Source organism: Eubalaena glacialis, chromosome 9, assembly GCF_028564815.1.
Source record: "Eubalaena glacialis isolate mEubGla1 chromosome 9, mEubGla1.1.hap2.+ XY, whole genome shotgun sequence".
NCBI classification, from domain to species: domain Eukaryota; kingdom Metazoa; phylum Chordata; class Mammalia; order Artiodactyla; family Balaenidae; genus Eubalaena; species Eubalaena glacialis.
In genome coordinates this window covers 10,696,004-10,708,788 of record NC_083724.1, presented here as the reverse complement: position 1 = coordinate 10,708,788, position 12,785 = coordinate 10,696,004, and the positions used below count along the sequence as shown (strand labels likewise).

General features: G+C 41.0%; 1 protein-coding gene across 2 annotated transcripts in view; it reads right to left on the bottom strand.

The window, feature by feature from the left end:
- MAPKAP1 (MAPK associated protein 1) overlaps positions 1-12,358 on the bottom strand; it is a 238,225-nt gene extending 225,867 nt beyond the window's left edge. For both annotated transcript variants that reach the window (XM_061199926.1, XM_061199927.1), the window contains exon 1: positions 12,341-12,358. The gene's annotated coding sequence lies outside the window, so the exon portion shown is untranslated. The remainder of the gene's footprint in view (positions 1-12,340) is intronic.
- Between the last annotated feature and the right edge of the window lie 427 nt (positions 12,359-12,785).

The following is a 12,785-nucleotide window of genomic DNA, read 5'->3' as shown; positions in this document are numbered from 1 at the left end:
TTCTCCTACCAAAGCACCAGACACTGCTTTAATCCACCCCAGAGCTGGGCCTGGGAAGTCACAGAGTTTACACTACGCCTCTGTCAGCAACCTACTGAGCTACTGGTCCTTGGGGAGTAATTCTCCTCTTCACTTCGGGATACACAAAGGGAGGGGGACACAACAAGGAAGACAACATGGCATGACAGACAACATAAAGGCTTCGGAAAGCTTGTGTGTGCTCCCAATTCTACCACCCAGTAGCTGAGAAAACTGGCAAAGTCACAATTCCTCTGGACCTCAGTAAGACATTATCTCATACCTCACAAAGCTGCTCTCACAAGGTAGGGCCCAACAGTGACACTCAAATACTAGTATTCTCCCCAATTCACCAAAAAGAAAACTAGTTGCTAGTACTGTATATTTTGGGGTCATATTGGAAAGTAAGACTCATGGACCTCTTCTCTATGAGGTACTTAAACACATATTCTCATACTTAAAATTAGGAAACAAATAGAATGTCCAAATTAGAATCCTTGACTCCTTTCTGTGAAGCCTACCGCCATTTAATTGCCAATACTATGCATCTCTTCTCTCTCTAGATTTCATTCATTCTCTTTCTCTCCATTATCCAATCCCACCTTCTCTCACCTAGGCTACAGCAATTGCTTCCTAACTTGTCTTAAGACCCTTCAATAACGTCCCAAACTCTTTAATATAACTGAACTTGCTTCCTCTGCAGCCCCATCTTCCATTTATCCCCTTTGTTCTTTCTACTCTAGCCATTCTCAACTTTTAGTGTTCTTCCAGCCTTTAAAACAGTTTTTTCTCTCCTTCCACCTGGCTTAAACATCACTTTCTCCTTCACCCTTCAGATCCCAATTTAGACAGCACCTGCCTGGAAGGTTTGACCTTATCAAGTCTAGGGTGGGTACTCCTCCATACTCACCTTGACTCTCATTACTCTAACACTTCTCACGCTAGGCTTTACTCCTCAAACTACGCTGCACTTCCGTTACTAGACTGCAAATCCCACGAGCACTGGGTCCGTGCCTGTAGTTTTCATTGCTCGATTCCCAGACATATGACTAATGCCTAATATATATTCAGCTAATGCTGACTGAATAAGTGAATGATTGCAGTTAAGCAAAAAACTTAACTGACTAAATGGAACATTTTGCATGTAATATTTTCCTCATATAAAATATTTTTTAATATTTTTTTAATTTTGAAGAAAATTACAGATACAGCCAAATCCAATTTTTCATAACAACCATGGGGAAAAGGGCTTAAGCACACATGTACTTTCTACAACTTTAACCGTTAATACTAAATATAATCAAAAGGAGGTAAACTACTACCCCAGTGGGAATGGTACTCCTAACATTGTTCAGTTTTAGGACTTCAATCTCCTTAACTGGAAAGAGTGGTAAAGGTATATATAATGCAAATTACAAACATTATTGTCAAATCTTGCACTGGAGTAAAAATAAGTGGAAATTTTTTTTTGCCAGCCCACTTCTCCCCCCCAAAAAAGAATGTCCACACACTTGATAGAAACACCACTTAACTCCAAATAGCTCACCAAGTGAAGGTTACTGTGAAATACTTCAAATTCCATAAGCACTCAGGACTGCAAAGACTGTGGGAAGAGAATGTTCCAAGCACCAACTAATGATCAGAAGGTACAAATGAAATAAACCCTGATGCATAATGACTATCTAAGGAAGTCTAAACTGAAGACTGAATATATTTGTTCTGAAATCATTAACCAAGCTTCAGCTTCTGAAATACATTAAAAATACTTAACACATTTTATGTCTCAAGTACAAGTGACAGAGATTTATTATTAAAGGTAACTAGTTTCCTTCGCCTAGTTTAGATATATATAAATCTCTATCACATTTCAGACTTCATTTTTGTATTTTGGATTTTTTCTTAATACCAACAATTTCAATTCTTATCATGTGCTTGTTCCCTATGCTAATGAGAACACAAGTTATACCAACTCGGAATTTTGGGGATGTGACCACCTTTTTTATTCTGTTCATATTTTAACTCAGCAACTTTAATCCTACGATCAAAGCTTCATTAGCTTGTAAACAAACTGTTTCTCAGGTAAACTGAATTGCCCCACATCAGGATCTTAAGCAAATAAATAAGCACAAAAAAGGCAGAGATTATAAATTAGGGCAGACAAATCTGTATCTAGCCCCACGCCGGTAAAGAGCATTCTATCAATACAGTGAAATGCTAATCTCCTAATTAACAACCTAATTAGGTAATTATGGCTTTGCAGAGGGATGCCGAAATGAAATATGACAACATGGTCACCTCTTTATATGGCACCTGTGGGCCTTTTCAGCTGTCATTGCAAACAGTGCAATATCAGTTTGAACAGATGACAAAGTGCTGTCATTTTTCATTCTGATAATATACAGAATGCTTTGGACAGAAGCAGTTTACAAAATGAAACATCTTGCCTGGTATTTTCCTAATTTAAATATGCTCAAATACTTTGTTAAATTTTTGCATGCTTTTGTATATTGTATATACGAGAATTACCATGCACATTTTTTTAAAAAAAATAATTATTTATTTATTTATTTATGTCTGTGTTGGGTCTTTGTTTCTGTGCGAGGGCTTTCTCCAGTTGCGGCAAGCGGGGGCCACTCTTCATCACGGTGCGCGGGCCTCTCACTATCGCGGCCTCTCTTGTTGCGGAGCACAGGCTCCAGACGCGCAGGCTCAGTAATTGTGGCTCACGGGCCCAGTTGCTCCGCGGCATGTGGGATCTTCCCAGACCAGGGCTCGAACCTGTGTCCCCTGCATTGGCAGGCAGATTCTCAACCACTGCGCCACCAGGGAAGCCCACCATGCACATTTAAAAAAAAAACTAGACATCATGCTTAACGGTACATGCTGAAACTACTGCAATTTCATTTAGGAAGTATATAATTAGAAAAGAATAAAAGACACAATTCTTCATGACATTTTAATATTCATACATCCTGAATACTGCTATCACAAAAATTAAAATTCAAACTTTGATCTTTAATTTTTTCCTTACAAAATTTTTCAAAAGTGAGATAGAAATTCACACTTACACTTTTCCATACCAAAAAAGCACTTACCAAGATACAAATATTCAACTCACAAAAAAAGCTCTATATACCAACGACCAGCCTTACGAATAACAGGCAAGTACTCTTTCTGAAAGACAGAGCTGTCACAGGGCTACTCACTGACCCACTGGCCACTAAAGAGGTGATGGTAGCACTGGGACACCGGTACCACCTACACAAATATGACTCTTCTTTCAAGATATTTTTGAGGAGGAGAGGAGGGCTAGCCTGGGAACCTCAACATCATGTATGTCAAGATACAGGAAACCATATCCTAAGTGTAAAACAACTGAGGTTAAAACTAACTTGAAAATACAATCCTATTGGGTTAGCCAAAAAGTTCTTTCAGTTTTTAAGTAAAAATAAAAGATATTTTTCATTTTCACCAAGAACTTTATTGAACAACATATTCACCGTTTTGTTTCACTACCTTCTGCCATTTTTCTGGCAACTGCATAATTCCATCTTCCCAAAACTTTTTATCTTTTTGAGCAAAGAACTGTCCCAGGTGCCTTTTACAGTCTTCCAGGGAACTGAAATTTTTTCCGTTAAGAGAATTTTGTAAAGACCAAAGTAAATGGAAATCCAAAGGCGCAATGTCTGAATATGGCAGATGAATCAGAACTTCCCAGCCAAGCTGTAACAGTTTTTGCCTGGTCATCAAAGAAACATGAGGTCTTGCGTTATCCTGATGGAAGATTATGTGTTTTCTGTTGACCAATTCTGTATGCTTTTTGTCGAGTGCTGCTTTCAATTGGTTTAATTTGGAGCAGTACTTGTTGGAATTAATCGTTTGGTTTTCCAGAAGGAGCTCATAAGAGAGGACTCGCTTTCAATGCCACCATATACACAACATCACCTTCTTTGGATGAAGACCAGCTTTTGGTGTGGTTGGTAGTGGTTCATCTCGCTTGCCCCACAAACTCTTCCGTTCCACGTTATTTTTGTTTTTAATTAATTAATTTATTTTATTTTTGGCTGTGTTGGGTCTTCGTTTCTGTGCGAGGGCTTTCTCTAGTTGTGGCAAGCGCGGGCCTCTCACTGTCACGGCCTCTCTTGTTGAGGAGCACAGGCTCCAGACGTGCAGGCTCAGTAGTTGTGGCTCACGGGCCCAGTTGCTCCACGGCATGTGGGATCTTCCCAGACCAGGGCTCGAACCCGTGTCCCCTGCATTAGCAGGCAGATTCTCAACCACTGCACCACCAGGGAAGCCCCGTTCCACATTATTGTACACTATCCACTTTTCATTGCCCATCACAATTTGTTTTAAAAACGGAACATTTCCATTACGTTTAAGTAGAGAATTGCATGCGGAAATATGGTCAAGAAGGTTTTTTTCGCCTTAGGTGGAATCCAAACATTAAAGTGATTAACATAACCAAGCTGGTGCAAATGATTTTCAACGCTTGATTTGGATATTTTGAGTATGTCGGCTATCTCCCGTGTGGTATAACATTGATTGTTCTCAATGAATGTCTCAATTTGATCGCTATCAACTTCAAATGGTCTACCTGACCGTGGTGCATCGTCCAGCGAGAAATCTCCAGTATGAAACTTCGCAAACCACTTTTGACACGTTCGATCAGTCACAGCATCTTCTTCATACACTGCACAAATCGTTTTTTGCATTTCAGTTGCATTTTCACCTTTCTTGAAATAATAATGCATAATATGCCGAAAATGTTGCTTTTTATCTTCCATCTTCAATATTAAAATGGCTACACAAAAATTCACCAATTTTAAGTTTTTTTTTAAATGTATGCTGATACGATAGCTGTCACAATACAATCTAACAAAATTGTTTCGAATGAAGTTAAAGACAACTAAGTGCTACTACAGCCATCGTACAGGAAAACCAAATGAACTTTTTGGCCAACCCAATATAACTTCAGATCACCCGTATTAGGGAAAACTTTTTGGTCAAAATGATGTGCACTAGCTCTACTCATATTTCTCAATTACAAGTTAATTAAAAGGATTTTTTATTGAAAAGTAATTTATGTTTATCAGAGAGTATTCTGGAAAACAGAAAAGGGCATAAAGACCTATACTCTAACCACCTGTTTTTTTCTTTGTGTTTGACATTAATTGAGATCATACTTTATATAGTTTTATATCCTTCTTTCACTTCATATTATATGATGAGCATATTAATAAGTCACTAAAATTCTTCTGAAACATCTAAAATGCTTGTACAATATTTCCATTCTATGGCTTTTCCATTTCTCTTACCTCTTTGTTGACTACTTAAGTTGTTTCTAATTTTTGCTATTATAAATACTTCTATAGTGAACACCTTTGAACATGAATATTTTTCTACATTTCTGATTATTTCTTTAACAAAGATTCTTAGAAATGGGATTACAAGCTCAAAAGGCATACACGACTTCTTTAAAAAGGCTTGTGAAAAATACTGTCAAAGTTCTTTCCAGAAAAGTTTTACCAATTTTTATTCCCACTACTGATATGAGTGATCATCTAACTACCAACCTTTGCCAGCAATGAGTATTATTAGAGTTTTATTAAATCATTAAACTTCAAATCATAAGAGTATACCTGTAACCAAACACTCTCACAACATAATAAATAACAACTTTCTACAGGCATTAAGTTTTTGTTTTGTTTTTTTTTTTTAATTTATTTTGGTTGCGCTGGGTCTTAGTTGCGGCAGGCAGGCTCCTTAGTTGCAGCTTGCCAGCTCCTTAGTTGCAGCAGGTGGGCTCCTTAGTTACGGCGTGCGAACTCTTAGTTGCGGCATGCATGTGGGATCTAGTTCCCTGAGCAGGGATCGAACCCCGGCCCCCTGCACTGGGAGCACGGAATCTTATCCACTGCGCCACCAGGGAAGTCCCCTACAGGCATTAAGTTTAAAATGAGTAAGAAGGGCCACAGTTGATGATCCTCCCAAAACAAGGGCCAGTTCCAATAACCAAATCTAGAGCAGCATGGAATAGCGACAAAAGCACTGTGGTATTTAGAGTAAAAAAACCAAAGGTTCAAATCCCAGCTTTGCCATTATCACTAGCTCTCTACCTTTAATCACTTTACTTCTCTAAGCTTCAGTTTCAGCATTTATAAGATGGGGATGAGGAGAACATAATATAGTCCTAGTTCTAACAACTTCAAAAGGTACTCATGGGCACACAAAAAGGTCATATAAACAACTGAAAGTGTTTATTGTTATTTAACAGATCAATTCATTTAACAGCCTAAAAATAGCATACTGAAACCCTTTTCTCAACAGTGCAGTTGACAGGTACACCAATTCACAAAGCACAACTAGAAATTAACAAGACTAATTTCATGATCCAGGCATGAAAACAAGTCTCATTCCTTTACAACCACTCCATAAAATCATTTCTTGTTACATTATACTAACATCTGAATGGCTTGTGCCCCTGAATGCTGGTACCTACATCCCTCCAAAAGCATCATGGTACTAGGTACCTACATAAACTGTTTCATTTAATCCTCACAAGTATATGAGACCGGCAGTACTGTCCTCATTTTGCATTGTCTGGGTCACGCGGTTAATAACCGACAGAGCCAATATTCAGATCCAGGTGGGTGTGACTCCAAAGCCCCACCTCACACTGCTTCAAGGTCTGCACCTCAGTTCTTCTTTGTTAGTCTCCTATATGTCAGCAACTAAAGTACAGATTAAAAATTTACTTGTTTTAAAAAGAAAACCATTCCTTCAAACAATTTTCTGCCTATTTCTCTGCTGAAACAGTATTTATTTATAATACAGTACCTTAAAATGAGTCCATAGGGAACTAAAAAATGTTACTTTTTTTGAAGTTTTACACATTTGGTCCATTTTGACAGCATCAATAATAAAAGCATATTCATAAAAGTATACTCAAGTATGACTCTAACACTGCATGTATTTAGGGGTAAATGTGACATAATATTCAATTTATTTCACAAGCGATTACCATAATTTAATTCCACTAGTTATTCTAATACCTTCTTGCTATTTCCAGAATTTAAGTTTTGTTAAGTGGCTTCTCCCATTTTTCTCACTTTCATTATTTAAAACTGTTTTCTTCCTTGGGTCCAAATTTTTTTTCCTATATTAAATCTATTTCTTCAATATACCTAGACTGCTGCCAACTAGAGTTAATAAATTGTGAATGACTGCTCAGGATTTATTTTCTTCATTTTTTATATTCTATGTTATTTCCTTATATGATAGCGTATGAATGAAAACAAGTATCTAGAACACCAATATTTCTTCAATTTTCACCTTGTGGAAGCTGGGTATTAAAATAAAAATAAATTAAATTCTTGGGCTGGAAGCTCCCTGACCATATTTCTCTCACTAGGCTGGGTGTCTCTCTGCCTCCTTCCAATCTTGTGTATATAGAGTCAACAAAGCACTGTATGCATCTGGGGAGGTCCTTTCCCAGAAGTAATAAACAAAGAACAGAGGGAAGAGCTGAACAGTGGCTCCCTACCTGCCATCAAGAGAGAAGCAGCATTTTAGATCTGAACTGTTCTCCACTGGAGTCTGCCAGTAATCAGTTGTGCAGCTTTAAGCATGTCAATTAGAATCAGAAAGCTTGGCATCCTGAAAAGACCTCACCAAGACTTCAATTGTGCTCCCTCATTATCATCCAGATGGGAAAAAGATACAAAGATCTGTAAGTGACTTGACCAAAACCAAAAGGCTGTTAGTGGCATACCTGCATTCAGAATTCAAGTCCCTCTCAGTCTCGTGCACTTTCTACTAAACTGTAATTCACTGGGCACCAATTTCTTCATCTCAAGAGGTTATGATAACCCCCCTCGTTCACTTCATGTACTGTAGAGAGTACCAAAGGAGACAAGAGATCTGGCAGCATTTAAAGTGCTAAGGGCACAAAAGTATTACAAGGTCATCATCACCTCATCCAAACCCCATCCCTCCAGAAATTTAGCCTGATCATACAATAAAAGCATTTACCCTGCCACTTCCCCAAAGATATCAGTATGAGTCAAATACAACACCCCCTCACTCTAGCAATTTACCAGATTTCTGATCAATAATCACAACAGGCGTTGTACCTCCTGCTTTGAACAGTGGGTATCAAAATTTCAGCGAGCAGGTAGGTCAGAGTTCACAATCAGGCAGCCTGAGACTGTACACAGCCCACAAATGTGTTTTGGTCTACATGATAATTTTTTTAAGGGCAGTTTTTAAAAATAAATACATTAAAATCCAGATTTCCAGCATCTCTTGAAAACAATCGGAAGATCTAGAGACACTGGGTCCACTTCCTCACACGGCGACAAGCAACTGGAGCTGAGGAGTGACTGCTGCCTCCAGACTGACTGGTCACGGGCCCTCCAGTTCACAAGGTCTGTCCTACTCTTTATATTACATCATGGGCATTTGAGTTGGAGACTCCTGAGGCAGAGTTCAAAAGAGAACTAAATTAATAAATATTTGTTTACTCTTTTGGCCAACTTTTTTTTTTTTTTTGCATTATCAACTCACTAGCTGTATGACTCTTGGGTAACACACTTAACCACTAAGCCTTAGGCTACTCGTGTTAAATTGGTAATACCCTAGCTCACAGAATCATAAAGATTGAAGGAAATAAGGTATACAGAAACATTTAACGATGACTATAAGCACTCAATTACTTTAACACAAGCTGAAATGTGCTAACTTTTGAGTCAAAAACTTCAAACTCACAGAAAACACAAGGTCAGGGTACCTCCCATGGGAGAAAAAATGTAATGTGACAGAATTCTTTGTCATAATAATTTGGCATCTATTGCTGAGTCCTTAACAATAAGGCCTACATATCAAAATAACAGATTTACAGCAAATTCTCTCAGCTGAAGCACATATAATCTACTGAACTGCAATAATTTCTAAAGTCTTCAGTTATGAGTCAACAAGCAAAACAAACACCCCACTTAAGTATATATATTTAACGGGACATTTGAGGTGATGAGTTCCTTGAGTGCAGAAGCCATGTTCATTCCTCTGCCCAGCATGGTGATGGGCACGTTGAAGCTAGGGCTCAAGGGCTAGCTCCTCTCTGAAGCCACCCACATCACAAAGACAAAACATATAGTACCAAAGAGTGGAGTTACCAAAGTCTGGCAGATAGTCCCCTCTACTCTCAGCTCCAACAACTGCATAAACTAAAGGAATTCATTTAACCTCTGTGCTCTAGTTTCCTCATCTGTAAAATCAGAATGCTAATAACACCATCCTGTAGAGAAATGAATGAGAGAATGCATTTAACACAATGCTGGCACACAGTAAGTGCTCATTAGCTACCGTTATCAGTGTTTCCTCCTTTGTGCTCCACAGTACCCTGTGGGGACTGCTATCTTAGTACCTACTATGCTTTACAATGGTTCACCTGCACAAACATGTCTGCCCCATGGGAGTGTCAACAACCTCAGGGTGGGGACCTGGTTATACTCCTTTTTGTATCCCTGGGTCTAACATTTTCCCTGGCACAGCTGAATGAATCATAGATCTTCAAGGTATTTATTAACAGGAAAGGTTATGAGCAGAAACTGGAAGTGACCTCTCTTGCCCAACACACAAGCCCTGACTCTGACCCCCTCCTGACCCTCCAACTTTACTTCCCAGTATTCCCACTGAAAGAAGCAATGGTTTGATTTATTCAGGCTGGTCTACTCACTACTCTAAAACCATGCCACAGGCGTTGCATCTTTGCATCTTACAGCTATTTTCAGGGGAACCTTGCCACGAATCAGGCCCTTTGCCCACATTAGCTTGCACTTCATTAAGTCTCTATCATCCCCCATCCCAAACTATACTTGAAGGAAATAATACTTAGAATTAAGAAACTTGCCAAAGGTCACATATCTAGTAAGAGGAAGGACCAAGAATTGAAGCCAGCATCCACAGCTGTTCTCTACAGAATGTCTGGTCCACTCATTCAACGTTGAGCTGACCCACCTACTACCTTGCCTTGGAAGGTTAAGGTCTTCTCTACATTTAAAGGACTATCTGACATTCACATTGACATTGATGTTTTTTCTCTTGTATAGCTGTTTCAATATGTATTTGCATATAGAGAGCTATGATGTGAGAAAAGAAAAACACATAATGGAAAAGGCACAGATGTAGGCATAAGACAGACCTGGGTTTGAATCCTGGCTCTGTCTCATACCAGATGTGTAATTTATCCTGAGACTTCCTAATCTGTGAATTGAGGTTAAAATGATTAAACAAGAGAAACCTAATATAATCTCCAGTATAGTAAATAACAAAGCTTAGTTAACCCCACATTACGAAACATTACCTGGACATAGCACACTCCTCAAAAGTGAATAACAGAAAAAAAAAAAAAAAAAAAAAAGTGAATAACGGGGACTTCCCTGATGGCTCAGTGGTTAAGAATCCGCCTGCCAATGCAGGGGACACGGGTTTGAGCCCTGTTCCGGGAAGATCCCACATGCTGCGGAGCAACTTAGCCCGTGCGCCACAACTACTGAGCCTGCGCTCTAGGGCCCGCAAGCCACAGCTACTGAGCCCGCGTGCCGCAACTACTGAAGCCCGCGCGCCTAGAGCCTGTGCTCCACAACGAGAAGTCACTGCAGTGAGAAGCCCGTGAACTGCAACGAAGAGTAGCCCCAGCTCACCACAACTAGAGAAAGCCTGTGAACAGCAATGAGGACCCAATGCAGTCACAAATAAATAAATTAAATAAATTTATTAAAAAAAAAATAAAGTGAATAACGCCCCCTCTTCTGTGCTACCACTGGATCACAGAAAGAACTCTCCCGCAGTGTACATACCATTCTGTGTTAGAATTATTTCCTTATCTCACTCACTAAATTGAGCAGGCAAGAACTGAGTCTTATTTATCTCTACATTGTCTAGCATGGTACCTGGTATATATCCATACTCAGTATATGTTTGGTAAGTGAAATAATTGTAGATATAATAATGAGTGTTTATAGGATTCTAGAAAAGAAATCATTTCCAGCTGAGGTTGCCCTGAACTGGTTGAGGGAAGGCCAATTTCAGCTGGGCCGTGGTAACACCTCAATAGGTGGAAACAGAAAAGGAGAAATCTAGGCAGAGAGAAAGTCCTACAAAAAAACAACGAACAAAGGAAACAACAAAGGCATCTAGGTCCTACTTAGCCAGAGCAAAGCATCAGGGTAGGGGGCTTTTCGAAGCATAGCTGGAAAGTTAGCCAGGAGCCAGGAGGTGTAGAGGAATGTGAGTACACTCAGGCATCACCGTAGATGAAGGAAGGTATGAACACAAAGCTGAATGGGAAAGGGGCCGCCAGCATGCCTCACAGGCCCCAGCAAGCTTGCAAATGTGTAAACTGAAAAAGATAAAACAAATATCAATACTTCATCAACAACTCTTTCAGCGTTTACTGAGCATCCTGTGTGAGCTCACAGAATATGAAGAATAAAACATGGTGCCTTCTTTTCTGCTGTTTTAAATTAGGAATCCACCCCTTCTGCTTGTCAAAATATTGATAGAATGAGAACGTTGACTTTGCTTTAACCGATGTCTGTAAACACCTGTCTCCATTTGACTGTTCACGCATGGGGAAGTTTTGAACTTTGCTGGTTTTGGTTTATAACATGATGCTTTTGCACAGTGCCAGGTATTGGGATAGGCTTCAAAAATCACTTCATTCAGAATGAAAATTGAGCCAATCTCTGAGTCAACTTTTGGGTCTCCGGTTAAAGTAATGCTCTTGCTTAAACTACAATGATTTTTTTTTCCCCAGCCTTAAACAGATCTAGAAGACTCCATGCCACTCCCATAAACAAAAAGCTGAATCAAAGTTCCAGCAGCACTCTGGCTAGAAAAAAACAGTTCTGCGAGGCTGTTTACCCCTTTGGGGCAATGGAGCTAAGGGGAGCTGGGAAACAGGGACTGCACAGGCAATGCTTTAAAAACTTGATTTTCACGTTATGAAGATTAAGATATCTAGATGTTGCCGAGGGTACAGCCAGAAACTGCCAGAGTCAACAGTACCCTGCCCAAACCCCAATACTACCAGGTCCACTAGTTTCTACTCCCCCAAATCACACACCCAGCTGTCAGGCTCATAGCAGCCTCCACGAAAGGGCCAGAAAACGGATGCTCACGGGAGACCAGAGTAAGGGCCAGATAGGCTGCCCGCTGGGCAGCGCCGAGCGCGGGGGAGTGAGGAGGGCCGCCAGGCTCCTCGGGTGGGCTGGCGGAGGTAGCGAGCGAAGGAGCTAGAGGCTGGGGCAACCTTTACCTGAAGCTGCTGCCACACTACGGGCCGGGTCGGCCCTGGGACTCGTTCCTGAGGGGAGGGCTCGGCTCCCCCGCGCCTCCCGGCCCCTGCCCGAGCTCCGCACTCTCGGAATCCTCGGGGACTGGCGCTCCTCCCGGCCGGCTCAGCAGCCGCTTTCCGGGCTCGCCTTCATGCCCCAGCCGTTCGCCGCCGCTCGCCAGCTGAGCAGCAGCCCGGTTGCCCCGAGCCGCGCCACGACCCGGAACCGCACTCCGCGCACCGGAAGTCCCCGACCGGGAAGAAGCCCTTGGCTGGGGACGTAGCGCGCAAGCCCCAGAGCCAAGAGCAAGGAGGGAAGCCCTCAAGGGGGGCGGGGGCCGAACGGGAGGCCGTGCGCGTGCGCACCACTTCCCCGCCTCCGGCCAAGGCCTGGGTGGGAGATGAGCTGGGAGTCTGGCAATATACA